This window comes from Chrysochloris asiatica, unplaced genomic scaffold (assembly GCF_000296735.1).
Source record: "Chrysochloris asiatica unplaced genomic scaffold, ChrAsi1.0 scaffold00001, whole genome shotgun sequence".
Lineage (NCBI taxonomy): Eukaryota > Metazoa > Chordata > Mammalia > Afrosoricida > Chrysochloridae > Chrysochloris > Chrysochloris asiatica.
This window is the reverse complement of record NW_006408519.1, coordinates 50028812-50041455: the sequence shown is the minus strand read 5'-3', so window position 1 is coordinate 50041455 and position 12644 is coordinate 50028812. Positions and strand designations below refer to the sequence as shown.

The window sequence follows — 12644 nt, the reverse complement described above, 5'->3', positions numbered from 1 at the left end:
TTAAAAATTGGTTCCTGTGTCCAAAAGATACAGCAGTATCTAATCATTTGTTAATTCTATTTCCCGTTAGTTCGTGCACTATTATTCTAATACTTTAGCATTAATCCTAATAGATGATTAGGGGGAACTTTGTCCTTGCTTTCATTTTCTCTAGAGATTCTTTGACTGGTAGTATTTCCCATCCCAGCTACCTGACTGTGTCTTCTTACAAAGAGGCTTAACTCCCCTTCTATACTTGGAGCTTTCTTGCTCTCTTTTATTTTCACTTCGTCCGTCTCTGGCCGGTTCCCTGCGGGAACGTTGGACCCCTCTTAGCAATTGGCATGTTGGTATAAACCCCCAACTTGAATCAGTCCTTGACTCAATACTGCCGTAAGCCGTATGGGGTGGTTACGGAATCGTGGATCGGGACTCTGCACTCTTTTCGTGCCCAGGGCACGTCTCATTCACACACATACAACCTCCAGGATGTCCCAACCACCAAGAAAGCATTGGCCACCCCCGCGGTTTTGCTTACCTTGGCCTGTGCACAAAGTTACCTGGTTACCACGTGGTGATGCTCACGTTGGCCTTTTTCTCACCTTGCCAAGAGTCCGGATTTATTCGCTTCCTTGGGAGACTTCAGCAGATCTCACCCGAGGGCTGCCGTAACTTGACAGCAGGAGTCGTCTCCCTCAGAGGAGAAGGCTAAAGCTGCTTCCCAAAGGGAATGGGAAATCCCATACGAGCCCCCAAATTGTTAGAAATGAATCCCAATGTCACATAAAAGACACTTGGTGTGACTAAATTACCTTGGCAAAGCAAAATTTACTCCTGCAAGAGTGTGCATGCGCATAGCCATACATACAGGAACAGGCCAGCAAGCACACCGAGTGGGCAGTCCACTCGGGTGTTGATCCCTGATGTGAGTCTTTAGGCTGTGTCTCACCCCATTGGGTAGGGTTTTGACCACACAATCTTTTCCCTTACCTGGCTGGCTAGTTCAATTTTTTAAGGCATGCATTCCTACTTTAGGAAAAGAAAAAGAGAGCTATTATAAATTCTTTACTCCAGGAAGTAGTTAAAAGGAAAAGAGAATGATCATAAATTCTTTACTCACTTCAGGAAGTAGTCAAAGAGAAACAGAGAGCTCATAAAGTCTTTACTTCAGGAAAAAAAAAAAAAAAAAAAAGGTCACCTGAATACAATAAACAGGATTATAATATATATATATATATTCCCCCTATAGCGGGGCAAGCTGAAAAGAGTCCAGGAAATGAGTCATAGGGGCCTGAGCCCAGCCAATGACTCCTGAGGGGGTCTCACCTCATGCAGCCCCCCACTCTGGCAATGATGCACTGTTGAAGGGAGGAGGAAGGCAGCCTTCTCATGCCTCTGAGGCTTTGCACAGTTGGTTCACTCTGCCTAGAGCCCCTTCTTCAGCCTGTGTACCTCAGCTCTGGTTTTCTGTCCACCTCTCAGAGGCTCCTCCCCAAATTCATTGTAGACATGCTGCCATCTGTGGGGCTCTTGAGGGCATGGTGTTCTCATAGGGCTGGGAAGGTCTTAGGGAGGTAGACCTATCACCCCTGTGCCTGTCCCCGGGACTCAGTGAGTATGCAAGGTGGAGGAGGAGAGGGACCGGGTAAGAGGAGAGGAGGAAGGAAGCAAGGAAAGGAGGGAGGAAGGAGAGCTAATGAGACAGAAGTTCAGCTGTTTATCCCCCCATCCATTCCCAGTCTTCCTCCTGGAGGTCCCAGTTCACCTGTTCTCCAGTGCCCAAACTGAATGAATGTGTTCCTTCATTCAGTCTGGGTTCAGGAGAATTTTATAAAAACTTAGTTTCATTGAAAGTGGGTGGGCTCCAGAAGGAAAAAAAAAAAGAAAAGAATATTTATAAAGGTCTTGAATTGGGCTCTTGGAACCGACTCCACGACACATAATCATCACCACCACCACCCGGGGTCTCACTTAGTCCTCAAGACTACCTGGCAATGGGGTGGAAGAGACTGAGGGTCAGAGAGGCAAAGTCACTGGCCACATCCACACTCTTCAGGCTGCCCAGCAAGGGTTACCTGAAGCACACAGAGGGCAGAGAGGGGCCCGGTCACTGGAGTACACTGGAAGCATTGGCCCTTGGGTGGTTCCTCCTACAAGCTGGTGCCTACTAGAGCTGGGAGAAACCGGTCAGACCTGTTCAGTTCCCAGAACTTTCCATTGAACACAGAAGGGCTCCCCTCTGAAACCAGGAGGGGAGTGGGGGTGGGGAGGAGTGACCTCCCTGCTCACTTGGCACAGTTCCAGGATTACTTGAAAGGTGTACGTCAGGGTTGGATTCTTCACAATACTTATTCAGTCTGTTTGTTGAGCAAATAATCTGAGACGATGAAGAGGAAGACTCATTAACAACCTGCAATATGCAGTTGATATAACCTTGCTTGCTGAAAGAGAAGAGGACTTAATCAAAGATCACAGTCTTCAGCATGGGCTGCACCTCAATGTAAAGGAAACAGAAATCCTCACCACTGACCCAATAAATAACATCCATATAAATGGAGAAAAGATGGAAGTTGTCAAAGACTTCATTTTGCTCAGATCAACCATCAACACTCTCGGAAGCAGCAGTCAGGAAATCAAACAGCGTATTATTGCATCAGGTAAATCTGCTGCACAAGACCTCTTTAAAGTGTTCAAGAGCAAAGATGTCAGCTTGAGGACTAAGGTGCGCCTGACCCAAGCCATGGTATTTTCAAATAACCTCATATGCATGTGAAGTTTGGACAATGAATAAGGAAGACCATAGAAGAATTGATGCATTTGAGTTATGGTGTTGGAGGAGAATGTTGAAAGTACCATGGACTGCTACAAGAACAAACATCTGTTTTGGAAGAAGTGCAACCAAAGTGTTCCTTGGAAGTCAGGATGGCCAGACTTCATCTCTCATACTTTGGACATATTATCAGGAGGTACCAGTCCCTAGAGAAGGACATCATGTTAGGTAAAGTGGTGAGTCAGCAAAAAAAAAAGGAGCCCTCCAAAGGGATGAATTGGCTACAGCGAAGGCTCAGGCATAGGAAGGGCTGTGAGGAAAGTGTAGGACCGGGCAGGGTTTTGTTCTGTTTTGCATAAGGTCAGTACTGGCTCAACGGTACTCAACAACTTGAATTATTACTGAGAGCATATCTTGTGGTGTTTGCTTGCTTGTTTGTTACTGAAAGTGAAGGGGAAATGAACATTCTGATGGCCTGAGGTCCCCGTCGAGTTTATCTTTCACCACTCCTTCATTCATTCTCTCATTCATTCCTTCTCTGGCTCCATGCCACAGCCTGCGCTTCTGTTGGCTGCAGAGTCAGATAGGGTCCTTGGCTGCACCCTGACCACACAAGAACTGCTAGCATAATGGGGGAGACAGACTCAAGGACCACACACCACAAAGCCACGTGGAAGGTGTTGGAGAAGAATGCGCTGTGGGAACAGTCAGGGAGGGCTTCACAGAGGAGGAGACCTTGGTGTGGAGCCTTGGAGAGTGGGTAGGAGTTTTCCAGAGAGGAGAATGTCCCAGGTAGCAAGAAGAGTGTGAGTAGCAGTTTGTGGTGTGTGTGACAGAGGGCCCTACGATGTAATGATAAACTAGGGGCTGCAGAACTGAGGAGGGAAGAGGCCAGGCTGGATATGGGAGTGGGAACCAGAACCAGGCAGAACAAAGGGCTTGGGATTGTCTTCTGGGCTGGAGACTTGCTCACGCTGTGGGCTGAATTGTGTTCCCCAAGGCCATGTGTCAACTTGGCTGGGCCAGGCTTCTCTGGTGTGGCCGTCGTGTCATGGCATGTGTGTATGTATGTGTGTGTGTGTGCACATGAGTGTCTGTGAGCATGGAAATGAGTAAGTGTAAATTAAGTATCGCTCATAGCTGCTGATAAACAGCAGAGATGGGGTGAAAGTCAGTGGAAGGACTTGGGCTGATCAAACCAGGATCAGCATTAGTTACCAAGGCAACCTCCCCAACAAAGGGGCTTTGCAGTTTTATACACATATGGTGGTGGTGGTCATGTGCCGTGGAGTCGGTTCTGACTCATGTTGTTGTTGTTGTTGTCAGGTGCCATCGAGTCAGAACCGACTCATAGCGACCCCATGCACAGCAGAACGAAATAATGTCCAATCCTGGGCCAACCTCACTACCACTGCCACACTTGACTCCATCCATGATGCCACCTGGCCAATCCATCTCGTTGGGGGTCTTCCTCTTTTTCTCTGACCCTCCACCTTACCCAGCATGACATCCTTCTCCAGTGACTGCTCTCTCCGGACAATGTGTCCAAAGTATGAGAGACGAAGCCCAGCCATCTTGGCCTCCAAGGAGCACTCTGGTTGCACTTCTTCCAAAACAGATCTATTGGTTCTTTTGGCAGTCCATGGCACTTTCAGTATTCTCCTCCAACACCACAACTCAAAGGCATCAATTCTTCTACGATCTTCCTTATTCACTGTCCAGCCTTCCCATGCATATGAGGTTATTAAAAATATCATGGCTTGGGTCAGGCGCACCTTAGTCCTCAAGCTGACATCTCTGCTCTTCAATACTTTAAAAAGTTCCTGTGCTGACTCATAGCAACCCTGTATAGGGTTTTCAAGGCTGTAAATCTTTACTGGAGCAGAAAGCCTCATCTTTCTCTTGTTGCACAGCTGGTAGTTTCAAACTGCTGACCTTGCAGATAGCAGCCTGACTCATAAGCACTACACTACCAGAGCTCCTTTTATACATATACACCGGGAAGTAAATGTTGTTGTTGTTATTGGTAAGTGTTGTTGAGTTGGTTCCAACTCATAGCCACCCTGTACAGGATTTCCAAGGAGTGGCTGGTGAGCTTGAACCATCGACCTTGCTGTTCAAACCAACCTTGCAGTCTACCACATTAACCCACAATGCCACACCAGGACCCCCGGAAGTAAATGGGGGGGGGGTGAACGTGTGTGGTACCCTGAATTTACTGAATATGGCTTTCCTATCCAATGTCTCTGTTTTTGTATTGAAAAAAAAATTATATTTAGAATTAGCCAGCTGGACTCAGTTTATTATTGTTAGGAGCCATCAAGTCGGTACTAACTCATAGAGACCCTAGGCACAACAGAACGAAACACTGCCCGGTCCTGGGCCAATCTCACTACTGTTGCCATGCTTAAGCTCATTGATGCTGCCACTTTGCCAGTCCATCTCGCTGGGGGTCTTCCTCTTTTTCTCTGACCCTCCACCTTACCAAACATGATATCCTTCTCCAGTGACTGGTCCCTCCTGACAATATGTCCGAAGTATGAGAGACGAAGTTTGGCCATCTTGGCTTCCACGAGCACTCTTCCAATATAGATCTGTTGGTTCTTTTGGCAGCCCATGGCACTTGCAATATTCTCCTCCAACACCATAACTCAAAAGCATCAATTCTTCTGTGGATGACCCAGTTTTGTTGGCAACCCCCAAAGCATCAGGAGCCAGTGGAACACATATCCTCTTTTCTCCATCAGACCTGGTCTAGGGGTCAAAGTTGACTACGTGAATGTCATAGAGCTTCTTCACAGCCTTGTCTGATCTGCTGCTTCCTGGCCTTGACCTCCACAATGGACTCAAGTGTGCTGTTACCTTCAATCTTCTCCGTGGCTGACTCAGTGGTCAGAGGGAACTTGATGGCTAGCGGTCAAGCTTGTTTCTCCTGGGGGCACTCTTCCGAGGATATATGGGCTGCCTTCGGAGCCTCAGTTTTCTGGGCTGCCTGAAGGTGGGTGCCGTGCAAATCTTGTTTTCATGATTGTGGACGCCTTTCAGCACTGCCTTCTTGGCCTTCAATGCCTTTGCTTTAGCTTCAGCTTTGGGAGGGCCAGGGGCTTCCTTCTTTGCTTTCAGCGTCACCTTCAGAAAAAAGCAAGTGTTTTCTTAATTCCCACCAAGTGTTTGGGTTGGACCTTGCAAATAAGGATGGGATTGGTTAGTTTTGCCATCCAGCTAGGTTTAAAAGGAGTCATTTCCTAAGTAAGAATGGAAGGTCCCAGGACCATCAAGAAGCAAGAGCATGAGTGGAGGCAATGGCAGAGATGGTGGCAGAGGTGGTGGCATGGAGAGACAGAGCAGCTGCGGGCTCTAGGCCCATGGACTGAGGCAGAGGCCAAGTGCTCACAGGGCTGAGAGGCCGAAGAGGCAGACACGAGGTGCTCCTGACTGGAGAACTGCTACGTCCTGAGCTGGTTTTGACCCTGAATTGTACCCCGTTCACTTCCCTAATGAGTCCTGGTGTGGCGTTGTGGGTTAATGTGCCAGACTGCAAGCCATTTGAACTGCAAGGTTGGCAGTTCAAGCTCACCAGCTGCTCCTTGAAAACCCTATACAGGGTTGCTATGGGTCGGAACTGACTCGACGGCACTTCACAACAACAACAACTTCCCTAATAATCCCCATAATCATGAGTGTTGTTATGAGTTCTGTGTGGCCAGTGCAGTGGATGATCGGATCCAGATGTGAAGCAGCTGTGCTGTGGGCGGGAGGGCTGGTGTCACATTAGGATAAAGAAGATTGCAGGGAGGAAGCATGCCAGATCTTTGCTTCATAGGAATCGGCCTGGGGCTGATTCTGAGTTTGATTCTCTTTCTCCCTTGTGGAGGGACAGGGCAAGTCAGACGTGGCTCCCACGTGGGTTTTGCAGTACGTATTAGGTTTCCAATGAATGGTCATGAATATGTATTAGGGGCGGGGTTACAATCCATGGGCAGGAAGTTGGACTTGTTTCTAAATGTTGTCCAAGTTGGTCTGGTGACATCTTTTTGGTGAATTTTCGTTCCTTGACTAAAGTTCTTTTGTTCCTGGGTGGACTATAGTTTGGAACTGTCCTTTCTGGGAATGCTCACTGGGCCAGGTCCCACTGGGTGGGATACTTTCCTGAGAGGAAATAGGGTCCAATGGGAACAGGCTATGGATAAGTTAGTTGTCCAAGGTGTATGCAGCAACATCTGCCACATTATCTCTTGTACCTCCAGGGCAGGCTCTGTGGTCACTCTGTGGGATTTACAAAGGCAGTCGAATGTGGTGGTGAGGGGGGGAGGGAGCGAGGTTTCAGGAGTGTATGTGTCCACAGTCTCAGATTTCCATCAACAGATGGGGGTCCTCCCCTCCCCTTACTCCAGTTATAGTTTCAGTTGCTGGCATGGTCAGGCAGTTAGACAGCACCCCCACCCCAGTACAAACACACCCACAAATGCACACACCCAGAGTTACATCTGGGAACAAGTTTCCAAACACGGATGAATGTCCTCACTGACCACTCCTTATGGAGACTGGCTACCCGCCCATCTCCCTGCCCATAGGGCTAGTTGTTGAGACAGTAACTGCTGTTGAGTTAATTCTGACTCGTGGTAAACCTATATAGTGTTTCCAAGGAGTAATTGGTAGGTTTGAACTGCCAACTTTGTGGTTCGAAGTCCAGTGTTGTTCCTACAGCACCACACCAGAAGTCCAACCTGTAGGGGCTGTAGTTGTTGTTGTTAAGTGCCATCGAGTAGGTTCCAGCTCATAGTGACCCTGTGTAGAGTTTCCGAGGAGCAGTTGGTGAGCTTGAACCACTGACCTCGCAGCTCGAACTGACCTTGCAGTCCAGCCCATTAACCCACAACACCAGGACTCCATCCCCAGGCTTTGAGAGGCCACATGGGAATAAGTGACGGAGCTAGGCTTGAGTCCAGATCTCTCCACCCCAGAACTTCCCATGGGGTCACCTGCCTCTGGGTTAGAACCGGTGGGGTCGCTTCTCAACAGCCCCTCTGCCCATCCTTACAGCAAACCATCTAGGTTATGCTGGGCACACAATGGTTCTGCCATGAACCCTGGATGGAAGTGTGTCTCCCAAATCGAGCTGGGAAGGCGTGCCCTCAGCTGGACTCCGAGGCCCTCCAGCCTCAGCTTTCTACCCCTTCCCCCGGGGGTGCAAATAGCAGACACGACACTCTCCTCGGTGAAAAGGGCTGGGTGCTGAGCAGAAGCCATCTCCTCCCTCTCCTCCTGGGGTGAGCCACGCCACCAGCTCACTGGGACTTTCCATCACCTGAAGGCCTATACCTGACGCCAATTAGGCAGTCAGGTAGTTATACTGTAATGCCAGACAGCGTATGCTGACTATTTAACAAGCTAAGCATGTTCTGCATAAAGGCCTCTATTCTGCACGGGCCTGCCAGCTAGTCTAGGCTGACAACACATCCTGCAAACGACTCCTTACCTGGATATCCACCGTGTGAAACAGGTAAAAACAAAGAGACTTCACTTGAGGTAAATCCTGGAAGCTTCTGGAAACTTCCAGAAACCACTGGCCCAGTCCTTGCCCCTTGTTTGACATACGCAGCAGTGGCCCAGAGAGAAGTTCCTCTGGCTTAAATACAAACTGATGACCCAGACTGTGGTCCTTGGATACCCTTCAAACCAGGGACTGAATCTACCCCAGGGGTCACCTTTTGGCTAAAAGACAGACAGGTATATAAAGGGAACACAACACCGAATTGAGGAGATTCCTCAATATAAGCAACAACACTAGAGCTCAAAAACACAGCTCAGAAGGCAGGAAGGGGCAGGAACCAAGGAAAACGGAAACAGGGGCCTCAGGGAGGAAGTGGGAAGAGCCCCGTTACATTGTGGGGATTGTAACGAATGCTCTGAAACAAAATGTGTATACATTGTTAAATGGAAAACTAATTTGCTCTGTTACCTTTCACCCAGACCAAAATAAAAAACAGATGTGCATATAAGTTTGTTGTTGTTGTAAGGTACCTTCGGGTTGGTTTTGGCTCATACAGACTTTAAATAGGGTTTCCAAGCCTTTAAATCGTCACAGGAGCAGAAAGCCTCATCAGTCTCCTTTGGAGCAACTTGCATTTTCTTTTAATTCCTGTTTTCCATGAGCTCTTTAAAGCCCCCTCGTGTATAGGAATTGGTGATTCTGCGGTCAGATGTGGGGCCTCAGAGGTGTCCACACCATCATCCCTAGGGCCTATGGCCGTGTTCTCTCTGACAATGAGAAAACTTAACGACAGACAGCTCTCTTTTTTCAAAAAATTCAGCAAAGAGTTTTGATGAATTTATTGTTCCTAAAATGTTGTCATTGTTGTTAAGTGCTGTCGATTCGGTTCTATAAGCTTGAACCACCGACCTTGCAGCTCAAACCAACCTTGCAGTCCATTGCATTCACCAACAGCACCACATCAGAACTGCGCTATAAAAAGATGGTGGTGGTGGTGATGTGCTGTGGAGTCGGTTCCGACTCATAGCGACGCTGTACAGGATTTCCAAGGCTGTAAATCTTTACAGGAGCAGAAAGCCTTATCTTTCTCCTATGGAACAACTGGTAGTTTTGAACTGTTGACCTTAAAGTTCGCAGCCCGATTCGTAACCACCACGCTACCAGAGCTCCTTGATAAAAACATAACCTGCTGTTTTTGGAGTGATGAGCGAGGTCTGTAGGACAGGCAAGAAAAATATCACAGAAAGAATAACAGACATCTTGCTTCGATTTGAGGGTTTTTCTTACCCATGAAGCCAACTATTAAGCATGAATATTCCTGCCCAAATCCTGCCAGCAGCTTTGTTCTACTGAAGCTGCTGGTCTTTTCTTCTGGTTAGAAGCCAGGCTTAGTTCAGGCAGGTGCAAAGCCTGAGACTCCCCTGATGTCCATAAAAGGGGGTGACGGTAGGGACAGGCTTCAATCTCTTCCGTTCCAAGGAGCCAGCGCTCCATCCTCTTCCCTCCTCTTCATTTTACAAGCTCCGGGGCAAGCAGCCAGCCTGAAGCCTTCTGGAATCAGAAGACATCTAGAGTACGCTGCTCAGAAAAACCTCACGTTTCTGTTTCTACATGTTTTGATTATGGCTAACACCTCACACAAGCAGCTCTGATAGCATAGTGGTTACGAATTGGGCTGCTAAACCTCAAGGTTGGCAGTTCGAAACTGCCAGTGGTTCTGCGGGAGAAAGATGAGGCGTTCTGCACCCGTAAAAATTTGCAGCCTCAGAAATGCTGTGCAGGGTTACTATGAGTCGGAACCAACTCCACAGTACAACAATAACAACACCTCCCATGACAAGAAGGCTTTGTCAGATGTGATTAAGGTTAAGGATCTTGAGATGGGATGCTCATTATGGATGTGACAGATGGATGGTCCTTCAAAGCGGAGCAGGGCTCCTGGCTGCTGTCAGGGGACTTGACTACCATGGAAGGATGAGAGCGAGGCAGCAGAGCTGACCTTAAAACTGGAGGAGGACCGAGAGCCAAGCAATGTGGGCAGTCTCTGGCCTAAAAACCCCAAACCCATAGCTGTCAGGTTGATTCTGACTCATCGTGGCCATACAGGACTGAGGGGAACGGTCCCGTGGGTTTCCAAGGCTGTCCCTCTCCGTGAAAGCAGACTGCCACACCGTTCTCCTTCGGAACGGCCGGTGGGTTACTAACTGAGCTCTTAACCACTGCTCTACCGGGGGCTTCTTTGGCAAAGGAAACAGGTTCTCCCCTAAAACGACCAGAAAGGAACTCAGGCCTGCCAGCTCCTGGAGTTTAACCAAGCGAGACTTATTTGGGGTACCTGAACTCTAAAGCACTAAGATTGTGAGTGTGACCCCAGCCTTCCCAGCACAGGGCGGTTAAGAGGGTCTACGGTAAAATGTAGTTGTTGTTGCAAAGTGCCCTTGAGTCGGTTCCAACTCAGAGTGACCCCATATAGGGTTTCCAAGGGGCAGCTGGTGAGTTTGAACCACTGACCCAGTGCCGCACCAGGATTCCTGGTATAGTTATTCCTGGTAATAGCCATTGTATTGTGTATGCTGCACCATGTCACACACCTGTTGTTGTTGTTGTTGTGAAGTGTCATTGAGTCAGTTCCAACTCATAGTGACCCTGTATGGGGTTTCCAAGGAGTAGCTGGTGGGTTTGAACTGCTGACCTTGTGGTTAGCAGTCCAGTGCTGATCCTATAGTGCAAACCAGGACTCTCTGGTTGGCAAGTGTCTTTGGACACACATATACGCAGTGGTAAGTGTTTCTGACCCCTTCTCCTCTTTGACCCACAGCCAGGTAAGACATTCACAATGCTTCAGAACCAGTGACCCATCATGGTGGCCTGAGTCGGGCTGTAGCACAGAGCAGAGTTCTGAAAGCTTCACCTCTGGAACTCTGGATCCTGGGGAGGTTAGGGTGGAGGTCCTGGTGTCGGGTATGGGGTGGCCAGGACGGGGGAAGAACCCTGGAGGCCGATAGCCCCACCGCAGCTTTTTATCAATCTCTGGGGAAGGCTCTCCCTATCTTTCCAACTGAATTCTGCGCCAGTGAGATAGTGAAATTAACTCGCCTTTCACAGAAAGAAATCAGTAGATATAAAAATGCAACTATGTCGTAGGAAAATCATCATGACTTCTACTCTGTCCACAATTTCTTAGCCCAAGAGGACATTTAAGGGACAACCTGTCTCACACAGAAGGATATTTCTATGAATTCAACGATGCCACTAACTTGCCTCTTTCTCTTCTGTTAAATTCTAGTAAAATCAAAGGGAAAAATAGCATCCGAAATTTGATCCTTCGGGTTTCGTACACTGCTTCTTCCTGTGGGTCCCCTCCGTTGGCGTGTTTGCATATAGACTTGCCTTGAAAGATGCTTGCTTAGCATTTATGGTTATTTCTGGCTGATGGCATTTGGGTTGGTTTTCTATTGCCATCTTTAGGATATTCAGCATTTGAATTCTTCATGATGAATGTATCGCTTTTATAAAAACAATATTATGATGGAATTTGTTTTGTTTTGTTTTCCTTAAAAACAGAGACTGGGAGAAAACATATGATGATTGTTAACCTGGATTCATTCTGGGTTCTGAGTCCTAGGTCCACAGATTAATGCTATCTCTTTCTTTGTATTTGGTATTTTAAACCTTTCTACAAGAAAGGGAAAACCATTTCTCTTTTAACATTAGGGGGAAAGAAATGGAGATTGTGAGATAGCAGCAGCTGACAGAACAGCTTGTCTATGATTTATTCGTTCAACAAATATTTATTGAGCAACTTCAGAGCCAGGTTTTAATGTTTGCTGTCATCTTAGAACTTTAGGTTTTTAGTTATTGTTCAGTACCATTGAGTGAATTCTGACATATATGGACCCTGTATCCGATTTCTAAGGAAAAAGTGGTTGATTTGAACCACCAACCTAGGGGTTAGCAGTCCAGGACTTATCCTACAGTGCCACACCAGGATTCCAGTTTGGGTTTGTTGTTGTTAGGTGTTGTGGCCCTGTGCATAGCAGACCCACTGTCTGGTGTGGCACCATCCTCAGAATTGTTCAGCCCATGGCTGCTGCCACTGTGTTAATCCATCTTGTGGAGGGATTTCCTTATCTTCGCTGACCATCCACTTTAGCAAGCATGATGTCCTTCTCCAGGGACTAGGCCTTCCGAAAAATACATCCAGAGTTTGAGAGACGAAGTCTCACCATCCTGGCTTCTAAGGGGCGTTCTGGCTGCACTTCTTCCAACACAGATTTGTTTGTTCTCCTGACAGTCCATGGTACCTTCAATATTCTTCTACAGTATCGAAATCCAAATGCATCAGTTCTTCTGTGGTCTTCCATAGTCATTGTCCAACTTTCACATGCATATGTTGTTGTT

At 47.7% G+C, this 12644-nt stretch overlaps 1 pseudogene; it reads right to left on the bottom strand.

Moving 5' to 3' along the window:
• LOC102815225 overlaps positions 1-12644 on the bottom strand; it is a 113428-nt pseudogene that overhangs the window by 61570 nt on the left and 39214 nt on the right.